This window comes from Miniopterus schreibersii (genome assembly GCF_964146895.1).
Source record: "Miniopterus schreibersii genome assembly, chromosome: 9".
In the NCBI taxonomy this organism is placed as follows: domain Eukaryota; kingdom Metazoa; phylum Chordata; class Mammalia; order Chiroptera; family Miniopteridae; genus Miniopterus; species Miniopterus schreibersii.
Window position 1 is genome coordinate 18,677,470 of NC_138118.1, and position 16,066 is coordinate 18,693,535.

Sequence of the window (16,066 nt, forward strand, 5' to 3'; positions counted from 1 at the left end):
ACAGAGGGCAGGCCCCATTAAAGAGGATGTTGGAAGGTGAAGTGAAGAGAAAATGGGGAGGAAAACAGGAGCAAGTCCAAAACTGGGGTCTGTGAGCCAGCATGTATCCCAGCCTCATGGACACTCCTCGAAACAAAACCCACCCCTCCCTTTGGCCATCATCCCCACCTACTCCCCCTTCTTCAAGGACAACCAAGGGCTGCAGCTTTATTTGTGGACATAGGTTTCCAGCCATAGCTGCCCAGACTTGTTCAGGGACCTGATGATATCTTGCAAGGCCCTCAGCAGCTGCTTTTCCTGGTACTAGATGCCGTCCTTGGCAGAGAGACTTCACCAATGTAGAAGACCCTGTGGAAGTTGTGCTGGGGCATGGTGGGAAAGAGGTGGTGCCCCATATGGAAGTTAAGGTGTCTGCTGAACCAGTCACTGAAGAACTGTCCCATGTTGCAGGTGGTTGCCAGCTGACTGCTGAACCAGTCGTTGTAGAGCACTCGGTCAATCTCCATGAAGATGTGATTCATCTGCCTAACCCAGACACACCAGTGGCTCTCCAGGAACCTGATGAAGTTGAGGAAGAGGATGGCTCCCAGGATGTCATAGAAAGAAATGTAGGTGATGAAGAAACAGGCATAGTAGCTGATGGCCCAGGCCAAGTCCACCCAATCTTTGTGAACCATCATGGGCATGATGATCTGGTACTGGAAGTACATAGGGATGAGCAGTGGTGGCCCAGCCAGGAAGAAACACTCATGCAGGTGCCTGTAGGGCAGGTATTTCAGTTTCTTCTTGCCGAACTCAATGGGTTGTCATTCGCCCAGGACAAACACATGCAGCATGTTCACATCTGGATCCTTCTGGAAGATGTTGGTCTTGGCATGATGCTGGAAGTGCAGAAGTTTCCACCAGCTGACAAAGGCATCCTCTAAGTGGCCAATCATGTCCATGATACGGTTCCACATGGACTTCTACTAGGCAGAGAGGTGGCTGTCATCATGTTGCAGCCACCTAGCTTGGGCCTGAGAAGTAGCAAGGACAAAGGCTACGATGACGGTTGGAATCCAGCCATTGCCAAAGTAAAAGAGGGCGAAGCATGCAGTGCCCTCCATGACCATGGTGTGGGCCAGGATGGGGAGGAAGAAAAGGAGGTTGCTCTTGAACAAGTTTCTGCCCTCGGTGGTCTTCCTCAGAGCCCGGAAGTCCTCAGTAATCGAGGAGTTCTTGCCCCTGTCAGGCTGGGCTCCTCCCTGGCCAACTAGCCATCACCAGGGGCTTCATGAATTTGTGCACAAAATCAAGATCATGGTAGAAGGCATGGAAGGCATCCTAGCATCTTCCCCCATCTTGCCTGATGACCTGGTGCCCCCCTGGGTGGTGGCTGGGCCATTGAGTGATGTTGTAGACCTTGTGGTGCAGGACTAACCACTTGCTGTTAGGCAGGTTGTGCTTCTGAATCTCCTCCCAGCTGAAAGTGGGCATGGGCACCTCACCCTTGGTGACCTCCTGGCCCTGGTCCCCCCCTTTCCCCATGTTGCCTATGAACTGGGATCCCCTGTGTATTGTATCCCCCCTGCACAGGTTGCCCTTTTTAAATGAATTCATTTTTTATCTTATCAGCAACCTAGCAATACTGGTACTTTTATCAATATTCTACAAATTGAAATACAGAGGCTTACGGAGTAGAATTAATTAATTTGCTCAAGGTTAGAGTCATTGGCATTTTCAACCAGTTTTAAACTGTAAATCCTATACTTATTCTGTGGATCATGTTACTTCATGACTTGTAGCAACAAGCAATCATGATTTCTTTTTAGCAAACTTCTTAAGTAAGTTGTCTGTGCTTTATTTTTATATTAAGGCATTGATCTATATTTTAGCAATGTGAGGAGAAATATAAAATATACAACTTAAAATAAAATTGTAAAGTTTTTGTGAAAATAATGGATAGTGGAGGTAGTGTTATAGTCCCTGAAGAGACCAAGGAATATGAAAATGGGGACTTTATATAATAAAATCACCTGCATAGTAGCCAGAGGCCCTTGGCTGTGTATAGTGGCATCTCATACACAAGTGTGTAGCATGAGTGGCTGGAAATTGTTTCCTATCATCTGGAACAGGAGCAATCAACAGGAAAGAGCACAGGTACGAAAATGTTGACATGAAGACATAACTAAAGAACATTCCAGAAAATCTCTGAAACATTCTTACCAACAGGGTATTTTGTGTCAAAAATGTATTTTCAAAATTGATGTAGACAAGCTCTAATATTTTAAATGTTATATATAGGATAACAGTGTAAAATAGTTTATTAAAATGGAGCTAAACCAAATACAAGTTATACAGTAATGCATGTGTATATTTCAATGTATTACACATATATTAATTCCTTGAATTTTATATTATTCATTAAAACCATTAAGTTCAAGATACAAATACATGCTTGTTAAGAAAATAGCTTATTTTTATGATATACCACAAACTCCAGCTCTCTAGCCATGTCATGGCTGCGATCATAGCTCTGCTGTAGAAATATTTGTGACTTTGGCAGTTGATTTATTTCATTATGTCTCTGTTTCTTACAGGAAGACTGATATAGCTGTACTGGATTATGTCTAAATTTTTCTCTGGTTCTGAATGACTATTGTTCAATAATTCTACCTAAACAAATAGTTCTTCCAGTAGAGGTGCACATTTTATTCTGAAATATACTCATAAATAAGAGATAATTGATTGAGCAAATATTGAGTTTCTACTCAGTGGGGGCACTAAGGATGCAGTGGTCAACAAGAAATATGGATTCTATTTTTTTATTAATGTACTCTTTGAGGTATAAGAGGTAGTAAATTTATTTTTTTCTTCAATCTCTATCTTTAACCTTAAAAAAACAACATTGCTTCCCACCCCTAGCATGGGTGTGTGTATATGCATGCATAATTCCAGGCATTTTTTGTTTTGTTACCTTTATGTTTTCATGTTTATAAAGCACTTTAGCATGACCCAGACTTTTCATTTTTCTTGTTAAAACAGTGTAGTGTTATCTAAATCAGAACTATAGTTTCTCTTCCAATATAATGCTAATCCTGCCACATCTTCCCCTCTCTGAGTCAGATTCTTTGGCTTCCACTGCCTGCTTCCAATAGATGGGGTGGTGGCTGGGAAATAGTTCTTAGAGAAGGGGTCATTTAACTTAACATCACAGAGAAAGGGAGCTGCGTGAGACATTGTTCTGGGTTCATAAATTGGAAGTCCACAGACCCTATCCAGAATATATATATGTTTCCTTTGATCCTACCATGATTTAAAACATTTTTATTAATTGCCAATATTTATAGAGTTGGAAGACTTTAAGAAATAAAATATATTTCCAGTTTCTTTCATAAATTAAAAGCCTGAGTACCCTGGAGCCAGCGTATTAGTGTGACCCAACAGCTAGAGCTGGATATAGCTAGAGGGGGTAGAGCAAAGTCCCGTCATTAAATTCCCTGCCACTCACTAATGGATTATACCGGGTTCGCTCTGCTTAAAAGATTTCTCTCCTTGGCATTTGAGATTTGAATGTTCGCCTACAGGCAAGAGAAACTGCAAATTCCTTAATGTGTATTTCAGTCAGGTTCTTACTTATAAACATGGAGAGCCACTCTAACAAATTTAGCAAAAGCAATTTGGTAAAGGTAATAGTTTACATAAACCGTAGGAGGAGCAGAAAATCTGGCTTGGAAGTTATGCCACCAAGAACAACAGCCAAATCACTACCTGTGCTGATCCTGGGAGCTGGTACCCATGGGCTCCATAGCAGACACCGTGTCAGGAGGCCTCAGTGGTGTCACTGGGCTCCCGGCCCTCTGAGGAAAGCTTTCCATTTTTCTACAACAGACCACCACCCTCTCCAGCAATGTTGAATCTGCTCCGCACCATGGCCTTTCAATTTCTTTTTCTTTTTTTTTAGTGACTCTTTCAACGTTTCTAAGTCACAAACCTGTATTGTATTTTTAAGCAAATTCTGGCTTCTACCTTGGTGAGGTGGGATTCACCAAATGGAAAGTCAACAAGATATTGAAAGTGTGTTCAAAAGATACTTAGCATGGGCATGGTGACTGTTTAAGTGGCTTGCCTAAAGGCATTTAACAATTAAAGGGAGCTGCCCTAGTAAAGATGAAGCCACTTCTCCTATGCCCCAGTCCAGTATTTTATCCATAAAGATCTGATATAGTAGAACTTCCAGAAACGGTAGGGAGACTTTCATTTTTAATTTTTTAAAAATTTCCATTTAAAAACCAGCTCTTACTAAAACATGCATTCAGTGCTTCCTGCACATAAACTAGAATATTACCAGGAGACGTCTGATGTTGATAAAAGAACAAATTCCTCATATGATACTATTAGGTCAAGGAAAACACATTGAGTTAACTAAGAATGCAGTTACCTTCCTCTCTATACTAAAACTATCTTATTCTAGGATCTATATTTCAGGAGACCCCAGCATTGGTTCCCTGAGTACTACATAGCATGGAGGTCTTAGTTTTCCATCAGAAATTGAATTAGTCTAATAAGTAATAAGGACAATATACTTGTGTGCGTGTGTGCATTTTGGATGAGGGAATAATCTTAATCACAGGCTTTCAGGCCATCAGAATAGTTACAGAAAGCCGAGATGAGATAGTTTCCACATCCTCAATCATAGGACATTTTTTTCACATTGTAATGAGATACATAAATGTTCTCCTTCTTCTGCCAAGATAAGTAGAGGTATCAATTATCTGAAGTGTAATTTAATTTCTTTTGTGTGTCAGGCCAATAGAGAAGGAGGAATACAGATGGGGGAAAAAACAGCCATAATCAAGAAATCATAAATAATTACATTCAGAGGTCTAGTCTAAGTAGCTTGTTCAGACTTTTGTTTGTCTTCATCTAATTATATGACTTACAAAGTAGCGATTACATGAATAAATAAATGATCTTTTCATGAGCCAGAAGAAACGTGGCTTACCATTTGATCACTGCTCAGTGAAAGCCAAGGACGCAGAGGAGGAGGGAGGGCATCGACTCAGAGCCACGGATCTGAAATAAAAATGAGACAGAAAAGAGCCCCCAGGAGGGCAAGCGGGATGTCAAAGACCAGCCACTCCCTTGGCCTTATTTTGTTACAAAATGTGTGTAAGAAAAGAAATGATTGAAAATGAATGGTCTCCTTCTGTGAGTATCGGGACAACCAGCCTCGGTTAGAAGTGTGTTTCCTTTTTAATTTCATGCACAGAGAATTTGAAAAGATGGGGATACTTGAAGATACCACCGTTCCAACTATTAGAGTCATACCATTTTGAAATAAGCACATCTGGATGCCTCTTATTCTTTCTTCTCTCTTTTCCTTCTCTTGGTCTCTCTCTTGCTCTACCTCTTCTTGCAGTCCTTTGATCTCCCCCCCCTCACACACACACACACACACACACACACACACACACACACACCCTCTCAGGTGCAGCCAGCACTACATACCAATAGAAACTGACCCTGGCACTTACAGGGAAAAAACAGCATACTTAAATGCTTTAAAATGCCAAAGTACTTTATAATGTCTATTACTATTGCTCATGGTGGATCCGACTCTATAGTTAAGTATCTTGTAAGATTACCTCTTGCAAAAAAATAAAAATAAAACTAAAAATCCCTAAGTTTACCATCTACTGGGAAATCTATACCTCCTTTTTTCTATCCTGAAAATCTCTCTTTCAATGACCAGAGCGGTCCTTTGTGGTGTGTTTCACTAATCGGTGGGCCAGTCCAGTCTGTGTTGATCTCACAATTTTGTCGCAGCTCTTCGGTAAAGAATACCTGCATAGGGCACTTGGATAACAAATAGGAAATAATCCCTTTTATGTATTTGGAATAATAAGATAATATTTTCACATTAAGTGAAAAAAAAGTCCACTGTTCATTCTTGTCTGGTTTGAAAGCTGCTCTCAAAATGCTGACACCAGGGGCAGCACACGGGCTCCGAGCAGACAGAGGATGGCAGCCCCGGAGCCTCGGCGCAGTGAACACAGGCGCCCAAGGTTGCGGAGCCGCTGTCCTCAGCTCAGGCGACACCTTTATCTCTCCTGCAGTTCATATTATTTACCGGGTCACTTCAAGAGCACTCTTCTCACTTGATACTGTGCTTAGTCGGGTTCTTTTTATATCTCTCTGATTTAGAGCAATCTGAATGAGGTATACCTCATTCCTACATCCCAAGCTACCATTTATTTTTTTATTTTTTTACCTCCACTGGCATCGTTTTCCCACTTGCAGCGGGTGTTGTATGGTTGTAACTGCAACTGGATTGGCTTAGTGACCTTCTCTCTTTAAATTCTTTCACTGCCAACCTCCCTCCTAGGTCAGGCCACACATTTCAGACTGCCTATTGAATACTTACTGCTCCTTAGATTTCAGTTGTAAAGTAACTCCGGTGGCTTATACATTTTATTATTATTATTATTGCTGTTGAAAACTCACATGATTCATTGAATACTTCTTTCTGCTTAGTGCTCACCCTAAATCCAGCTTTTAATACTTATGCCAGATTTACCTCTGTGCTTCGCATTAGTCCCTGGCTTGTGATTCCTCTTGTCATCACCCTAGTTTAACCTCTCATTTCCCAACACCTGGATTACTCTTAAATGGGCCCTTGCCTTCTATCTGTTCCACTGATTAGATAAATCTTCAGGAAAGTACCACAATAATCTTTTTAAGTTACCATTCTGATTATATGCTCAATCCCCTTTTATAACCTTAGCAATTATGTTTTATAACAAATGCTATTTAGAATGATACAAAGTTCTTAAAAAGCCTGATGCTAATTTGCACCAGCTCATAAGGGGACATTTCATGTAGCCTGTACCAAAATTACACTGTTACACGTGGGGAGCTTTCCTTAGCCTCACCGGTTACTGGTGGAGGTGGGGTTCTTGGAGTACTCCTGGAATGAGAATTTTCAGAGGCCCCACGGGAGGATGAAGTGTTGTAGAAGGCTTTATTTCTGTGGAATCAAAACCCTGAGCTCCCAAGGTCCCATTTCCCTTCCTCCTGCCAAGAAAACAAGTCCATTTTGTTTTCAGCAGGGGTAAGATCAAAACCAGTGAGTGCCCAGAGTTTCCACTCCATGCTGGAGCACAGGTCCAGTCCAGCATCAGACTAGCTTAGTTTGTGTTCTTTGCTGCAGACCTTCAGTCCATTGTGTGTGGGGTCCACAGGGCCACATGGCTCTGGAGGGAACATAGATGGGGCAAAGTCAAAAGAACCAGAGAGCCAAGAGAGCCAGGAGTCAAGAGAGAAACTCCTTTGTTTGGGGGATTATGTATCCCCAAATTTTCATGGGCTTGGAGTGGCCCTGCCCCCTCCAGGCAATGATCTCTGTTCCCAGGTTTGTCTGACAGGCACCTTGCCTATGTCACCCCAACTCCGCTCCACATGCCCCCATCTTCCCCTTTGTCCAGATCCGCCCCCCACAAGTGAGCTGCAGGGAATGGGCCACTCGTTCCCTGGGGGATGCAAAGTTGTGCTTCTTTGCTAAGCTGCCCAAATGACATGCTTATAATATCTGGCCTTCCTTTCCCCCCTTTCCTAGTGTTATTAATGAGCTAATTACACTGGTATCAATATTAGTTGGTTTTCTCTAAGCATGCTTCATGCTTTGACTTGTGTTGTGTTCTCTGGTTGAAATGACCTTCATCTCTCTATGTTAAGAAAATACATATTGTTCAAGGGTGTGCTCAAATGCTATGAAGCATCTGGGAGTGCTTCTTTAGTCTTTTCAAACAGGTTTTTTTGTTTGTTTGTTTGTTTGTTTTGTTTTGTTTTTAAAATATATCTTTATTGATTTCAGAGAGAGGAAAGGAGAGGCAGAGAGAGATAGAAACATCAATGATGAGAGAGTCATTGATCGGCTGCCTCCTGCAGGCCCCCAACTGGGAATGGAGCCCACAACCCTGGCACGTGCCCTGACCGGGAATCGAACCCCGATAGCCTGGATCCTAGGTCGATGCTCAACCGCTGAGCCACGCCCGGCCGGGCCACACAGTTTTTGTCTTATATACTTGAATCCCTCTTTCTCTATCAGTATATTCCTGTCATTTCACCCGCTAGGCTATAAGCTTCTTTAGGAGAGTGACTATGGTATGGGGTCTAAGCCTCTTCCCAGTAGTTTTCAGTAAGTCTTCAATGACTAGATTAATAAAATACATTATTACATTGTCAGATGGGCTAGGTGCAGAAACTAGGTACAGAAACTCACCAGAGCGGGAAGCCCCGGATGCCTAGCAAAGGGCAAAACTGGGAAAACAGGAACCTTGTCCCCTGGGTAACCTATCCTCCCACAGCATATGGCTGGTGATGCAGTTTCGACCCCCTGAGCGTTTCCTCCCTAAAGATAACATCTAGGCCTCAGTTGTACTTCAGCTCCAGGCCCAGATAAGCAGCAAAACCAGACAAGTGGCGCCACGGTTGCCTCAGGACCAGCTACATTGACTAATGACCTCCTGCCCTGGCATTGACCTATCAATGGAGACCATGACCCTGAAAGAGCACCCCTGGAAAGCTGATGAATATTCAATTGAGACCCTCCCCTGAGACCTCCCTTAAGATCTCCACCTTTGCCTGGCCGGGTGTGGCTCAGTGGTTGAGCATTGACCTAGGATCCAGGAGTTCACCATTCAATTCCCAATCAGGGCACGTGCCCGGGTTGAGGGCTCAATCCCCAGTTGGGGGCGTGCAGGAGGCAGCCGATCAATGACTCTCTCATCATTGATGTTTCTATCTCTCTCTCCCTCTCCCTTCCTCTCTCAGAAATCAATAAAGATATGTTAAAATAAGTAAATAAATAAAGATTTCCACCTGTGTGGGGAGCCGCTGTGGCCCCAGGCACAGAGGAGCTGCCTGGGTGAGCTGCTGATGTGCTTCCCTGTTCCCAGGGAGATGTGGATGAGCTGCTGTGGCCCCAGGCACAGAGGAGCTGCCTGGGTAAACTGCAGATGAGCTCCCCTGCTCCCAGGGAGATGTGGGTGAGCTGCTGTGGCCCCAGGCACAGAGGAGCTGCCTGGGTGAGCTGCAGAGGTGCTCTCCTGCTCCCTGACCCAGTCCTTGAGGCACCAAAACAATACTAATTTAGCTTGCGGCCATAAATTCTAGAAAGGCTAATTAGGAAGCTGGCCCCGGCCTGAAGGGTTAAGGGATAGTTAAGCCACATACCAAGCCAAGGACTCAATCCTCCCCAAAAGTTCCCATTAGAAGCCGAGATAAAGATAGTTTCCAAGGCCTGAGCTCCTGCAGGAGGCAGGGTGTTTACTCTGAAAAGCATTCGTAGGACCTTGGAGGAATTACTTTGTATCGGGCAAGGGGAAGAAATGCGGGGCGGGGTGCTATTCAGCACAATCAACAGTGCCTGTATATATTGAGCTGAGAAAATAAACTCAGGGCTGCGGCAGTTACGAGCCGCAGCCCTCCCGATCCCATCTTTTTTGTGTCTGTCTTTTCTCCATCCTCACCCCTTCCTCAGGACCGTTCGACTCTGCCTGCGGGCTCCGGCACACCTGTAAGAAACAGATAAATACGCTCAGGACAGAAGGCCTGAGGGGACCCCAGGAGACTTGCAACCAGGGGAGCAATGGGCAGCAACAGCTGATCTCCGGCTTACCCCTTGAACCTGTCTCCAAGGTCCCTTCTCTCTCTGACCTCTCAGTGAGCAAAGCAGCCCAGCCTAGTCTCTCCTGTCGTCTCCCTTGTTTCACTGTCCCATGTATATTTTTGCTGCCATCATGGACCCAATATCCTTTGGCTCAGTGCTGTGTAGCCCTTCTCTTTGGATATCCCTGTCCTCCACTGCCTTTTAATAAATTCAGTTTTTCTTTATTCACCATCTGAGGTGGCCATTTAGCCTGCCCGTGCACCACCTCGCCAACCTTTCAAAACTATGTAGTGTAATGAATTACACAGTATTAGAAATGAGGTTGTAACAGATCATCTCTTAAAAACTGCACAAGTGTACAAAGATTCACTAAAAACATGAAGCCTAAAGACATCTTTAGACATCCTAGTATAAATAATCAAGTATATTTCCTTTATGTTTTTTATTAACAATTGTATTACAAGAGGCAACTCTTAGAATTCATTTGAAATAATGTTGCAAAGAAGAATTCTATCATATTAGTTGGTAATATCACAGAGGTGTCCACAACTATCCTGGACAGGCAAACATGCTCATTTTTATCACTGCATCCCATTTTTTACCTACGTTTTTCTTGGTCCTTGGTGATGTTAGAATCTCATTAGTGTTCTCAATTGAAGGCATAAATGAACCAATCTCAACTTTATCTTGGCAGTTCCAGTGTTATAAAGTCGCACACATTGTATCTATTTACCTTGCCCCAGGCTTGTTTGTGTGGACAGCCTACAGCTCTGAGCCTCATTGGAAATGTTTCATTGTTCAGGAAATTCTCTAAGTTTGTAAAAGTATCCATTATCTAGTATTCTTTAAGGATGTTCCTTGTAGAGAGTAGGTGAGGGTGAGGAAATATACAACAATACGACAATTAAAACACTTATGCAGTGAAACTGTCAGATGCATTGATGTTTTCAAATGCAAGCCAGCAAATGCCAGTGGGGGTAGGGAGAGCATGGGCTGTTCACAGGACAGCACTACTCCCCACTAGCAGCTAAATCTTGACTACACTGTCAAAACTCTCAGAGCCTACATCATGGTTTTTTTTGTTTGTTTTTTAATGTGAGAAATGAGGGTAATAACACCAACCTCTTAATATTGTTATAATGAATAACAGAAATAATAATAGTCAAGTACTTAAAACTTAGCAGATCATTATGGCCAAATTTCTTTAATGCAGTCAATCACATGGATTGATGTTTTCAGTATTCACTTTTAAAATATAACACTTTACCAGATATTTATTTATTTTTTAAACAAAGATATTTCTAGGAACTACACCGTCCACTATAGGGAACGATAATCCTATTACATATTTGAAGTTGCTTGAGTAGAAGGACCTTGAACCTTGCTGGTGCTTAGGATGAGCTCATTGAATGAAAAGCAAACAAGGCTACAAAGAGATACAAGCTCAAAATTATTTTAGATGATTTTATTAAAACAGACTATGATTGGAGTGGAGCCAGCTTCCTTTAAAATTTCACATGAGTGAGAAATGCTGAGAAGTCGGAGCAATAGCTTTTTTTGATTGTAAAATTAGATTAGAACTATAACAAGTAAGAGGTGAATCTGACAGATCTTGGCAATGCTTGATAAAAATTTAGGAAACAATGATAAAAATTTAAATCCTTTGTAGTCTTTGGATCTCTTAGAATTTGAATAAACCCATACTAAAATATATATTCTTTTCTTTCTTGAATCAAGACTGGTTGTAACTACAGTTGCTATTATTAGAGCTTTTCTTGGCAATTTCTGGAGAATTTGGTTAAAGGACTAAAATTTAGAAACTACTCTTTATCCAAATGACCGTCACCCTTAGCACTTTAATCCTTGCTTTTGAAACTGGACATAATGGGTCTGAGGCCTTCTGTCACTACTTGAGCCAAATTAAGCAGACACAGGGTTGAATCGTATGTGAGTATTTATTCCAATAATGCCAGCAGCGTGGGAGAGCAGTTGCTCACCCTGAAAATTCTGCTCTGATTCCCCTCGGCAGTTGGCTGATTATACACCAGGGAAGGAGAAGACAACTATATGCAGCTATGAGCTGCAAGAGTAAGGGGAGGGTCTGCAGTTCAGCTTTCAGGAGCTCAAAGTCCGATAACCAGGTGGCTAATCTTCTATGGTGTTACAAAGAGCTCAGTCTGTTCCTGGGACCAGAGAATGGTCAGCATTCTTGAGGCAAACTCCTGGAGGGGGTCAGGGTCTGGGCACAGCAACCAAATCAAAGTGTGTCCTGTCCTTGGTCTGCTCTCAAAATGTAATAGAGTAATAGACCCCCCGAGGCATCTTATCTTTTTACAGCTTTGTTTCAGTCTCCAGTTTCCCAGGACCTGTAAGAAAACCTCTTACCTATATTTAGTAAGGTGAGAGATTAAACGTTTCCCCACTATCATTTTCACCTTGGGCTAGGCTTTGAGGTTTTTTCTCTTGCCTTACACAAGTGAATGGGACAATCTCATGTCTTGATTCTGGCCTGTACTTTCCCATTAAGTGATAGTGAGTCATGTATGTTATGTTATGGTGCTGTTAAGTATGATCTTATTTGAATGTACTCAATTACAAATATTACCTGCTTCGAAACTCTGAGGGAAGAAAACTGTTGTTTTTTTAGCACTTACTGTATCCAAAAAGTTTTGTTGCCAGTGGAAATGGAACCCTTTCATGGGGTCACAAGGAAAGCATTCTGGGGACCCATATATGGGAAGATAAGGGGCAGTGGTAAGGAAATCACAAGACTCCTGTGTTCAGCTTTGTCCTCCTATGAAAAATGTCCAGCCCTTGTCTTCATCAGGCCAAGAACAAAGGCCAAGATCCAAAAATTGTATGCCATTGGGTCAGTCCATATTAAAGCTTAGTCCAGCCCTGTCTTTGTCCCCATCTGGCTAGCTCAGTCTCTGTTGTTCCCAATTGCACTTCCCCAGGTGCTGCACCCAAGCCCAGGTGGAGCCCACACAGTCTGAGGGCCCCAGGCGGCTGCTATGGAGAGAGAGTGTGCTAACAGTGCATGTTACCAAGCAAGAGAGAGAGAGCCCTCTTTGTTAAGCTTGGGTTATTTTACTTCGATTTGGGAGGGACCAGGCAACATTTCAAACTAACCAATCAACTTCCCAATCTTTCACTGTCTTGCATTGGCTCTTTCCCCTAACCAATCCATTTTTTAGATTTTCCAGGGTCTTCTGTCCCTTATCCAATCTGATTTTTACCTTAGGCTAGACAAACAGGCTTCTGTGGTCCCCATCTTGGCTCCTACTGGGTATGTATCCAGCTGAGAAATTTCTCCTGCTATTTTTATCTTTCTCTCTGTAATCCTGGCTAATGAAGGGTAACAAGCCTTCCTGCCAACTTCGGGGATTAGATCCTCTTGCAGGGATCCTCTGGGGAGCCTATGAATGCTACAACTTCCTAGAGAAACAGAGCCCAGTGCCTGATTCAGCTCCCCAGTTGATTAGGCTTCTTCATGTCTGATTTCTTTTGCTCCCTTCCTTTATTATCTAGATACCTACGCTAGCAATTTCACATAATATTTGTTCTTAAATTTCCACTGCTATGTTATTATTCTAAGAGGACATAATAAAAAGATATAAGTCTCTCAAAGTGAATCCTGAATTTTTTTTTTGTAAAATCTTTTAATGTTGTGATACTCCAAAACAGCTTACTGTGAATATTGATTCACAAGTTGTTTCCTTGAGCAACTGAGAAAGATACAGTTGACTAAGGTGTTACCAAACAAGACTGGCTGTGTTAAATGAATTTATTTTAAACCAGTAAGTCGATGTGTTCTAGTAAATCTAACCATGTGTGTTCAATTCAGCTAGAATATGGTATAAGGAATCCAAAAGCAAATATGAAGCTATATGTCTAATTTTTTAAAATTTATTTATACTGAACAATTCTTTTTGTATAGCTAGGAGGACATCATTGAATGTCCTTGATGCAATGATTCAGGAACAGCTATGACTGGGCAATTCTGAAATGCACAATTCGTAAATGAGGAGTGTGCTTTAAAGAGGTGTCATGCAGTTTCTAAGATCAAAAGAGAAAGCCACCAAAAGCAAGGTCTCTATGAATAGACTGAGTCAGTAAGGCAGATTCGTACTCAGCATGGAAAGAACTTTAGGTCACCAATTGTTATTTTAGACCACCCTTATTATATTCAGAAGTCAGTAGTACCATCTGTAGCACCAGCTTTAAATAGGCAAAATATGATTTCTCCATATCATTCATCCCAGCTTCATCATCATCTCTATCTCATTCCAAACAGATTATTTCTCTGCCCAAACACCCTGTGAATGTTACAGCAGTAATTTCATGTTATCCAGAGGGATTCTCAATCTTGTAAATTAGTTTTGATTGCTATTTCTCTTAATAATTTAGTGTTTTTCTGTCTTAATCAATTCCATTATTAGGAAGTCTGTTTATCAAGCTTTATACTTCTTTATATCCCTTTAGTTATGATACTTTATTTATCAAGTAATATTTCAATTTAATAAATAAGTTATATACTAATAAGAAATTCCATTATATTTGTACATCATAATTCTTATTTTCAAGCTATCTGAATTACCCAACATATTTTTCTTCCTCTTTTTTATGGTTTACTTAGCTTGACATCTTACATTTCAAAACATGTCCATGTGTAGACAAATGTAAAAGCAACATTCTTGGACTTTGGAGACAATATGAAGAGAAGTATGCTATCACTTTTGCTGGAATTGAATTTTAGTCTCAATATAATTACCTACAATTTAGGTTAATATCAGGTTGACAACACTATGGCAGCTCTACCATGAGATCATTGACATGAATGTCCATGGAGCGTATACTTCCCAGATGTCTGGTAAGGACAATTTTTAAGATGTTCTGGATTAAATATGTTAAACTAGGAAAGAAGCAAGATCAAAGACCAACCAGGAGAAAAAGTCATGACCTGGAATCGTGAATGAAGAGATTCGGTATGGATATCAGGATCTTAAAAATAACAAGGACTGAGATAACTAAAGCTGTTTCTGAACCTCCATGATCCCGACACACTCATCATTTTAAGATCACAAACAAACAAATAAGTGCAATGAAGTGTTAACAGCACAGTGAAAGTGAGATAATCAGTTAACTATGCCAAGGAGAAGGGAATAAGTAATGTCGTGGAGTGGAAAGCGTGGGGATAAACATAACAAGAAAGAATTCTGTCACAGTGATCAACTTCACTGGGTGTGGTTGTTCTGTGTGTGTTGTCAATTGTTGCATAAGATAATTGAAGACAATTCCTAATTCTTAGGCAACTGACATAGAGGAAAGCTGTAGTGAACTACAGGCTTGAGAACTTTTTAAGAGGGCAAAATAAACTCCCACTGGTATTCCTCTCATATTGACTGAATACAGACAATTCCTTTATGAGGAATCAGACCATTAAGAATGCAAAGAACTCCAGTTCTATTCATAGGTAGTAACAATCACTGCCGCTTTTCTATTAGTGAGTTTGTGTTACAGATTTTGACCTTCTTCTGATTATTGAACCCTAGCTAGGTGCAACCATTAGAGACAGGAAAACAAGAATGTGATTGAGAACTAGGGAAAGCTGAGAGAAAGCAATTGGGAGGAAGAACTACAAAAAAGAATTCTGAATGACAGAAATTTAATCTGCCTAACATGGCCTGTGGACTCTTTATTTTCTTAAATGACTGGATAGGGCAGGCCATGGGAGGAGCACATATTTAAGGCAAAGAAGATTTGATATGCTGTGCCACTCTGTGTGAAAAGTAATATTATGAACCCTAACTAAATTGGGATTTCAATGGATGCAGAAGAGGCTACTAATTCCTAAAATCATTAAAAATATACGTTAGCCTGGCCAGCGTGGCTCAGCAGTTGTGCATCGACCTATGATCTAGGAGATGGCAGTTTGATTCCCTGTCAGGGCACATGCCTGGTTGAGGGCTCCATCCCCAGTAGGGAGCATGCAGGAGGCAGCCTATCAACGACTCTCTCGTCATTGATGTTTCTATTTTTCTCTCTCCCTCTCTCTTCCTCTCTATGAAATCAATAAAGACATATTAAAAAAGAAAAAAATATATATCTTTTAAGCATCTCTATGCCAAACTCTGTGTTAAACATTAGAGACACAGTGCCGCCCTCCCCAGTGTGGCTCAGCTGGTTGGGTTTTGTCCTGTGCACCAAAATGTTGCTAGTTCATTTCCTGGTCAGGGCACATGCCTGGGTTGCAGGCTCAGTCCCTGGTAGGTGCTGTGTAGGAGGCAGCTGATCAATGTATTGCTTTCACATTGATGTTTCTCTCTCTCTCCCTCTCCCCTTTTTTTTTTCTCTCTCTCTAAAAGTTAATACAAAAATCTTAAAAAAAAAAAAAAAAAGAGATACAATGCC

General features: G+C 41.6%; 1 pseudogene across 1 annotated transcript; it reads right to left on the reverse strand.

Moving 5' to 3' along the window:
* Positions 1-207: 207 nt before the first annotated feature.
* On the reverse strand, positions 208-1,527 carry LOC308561661 (acyl-CoA 6-desaturase pseudogene; annotated as a pseudogene). The gene has a single exon. The product of its transcript is annotated as an acyl-CoA 6-desaturase pseudogene (transcript).
* Between the last annotated feature and the right edge of the window lie 14,539 nt (positions 1,528-16,066).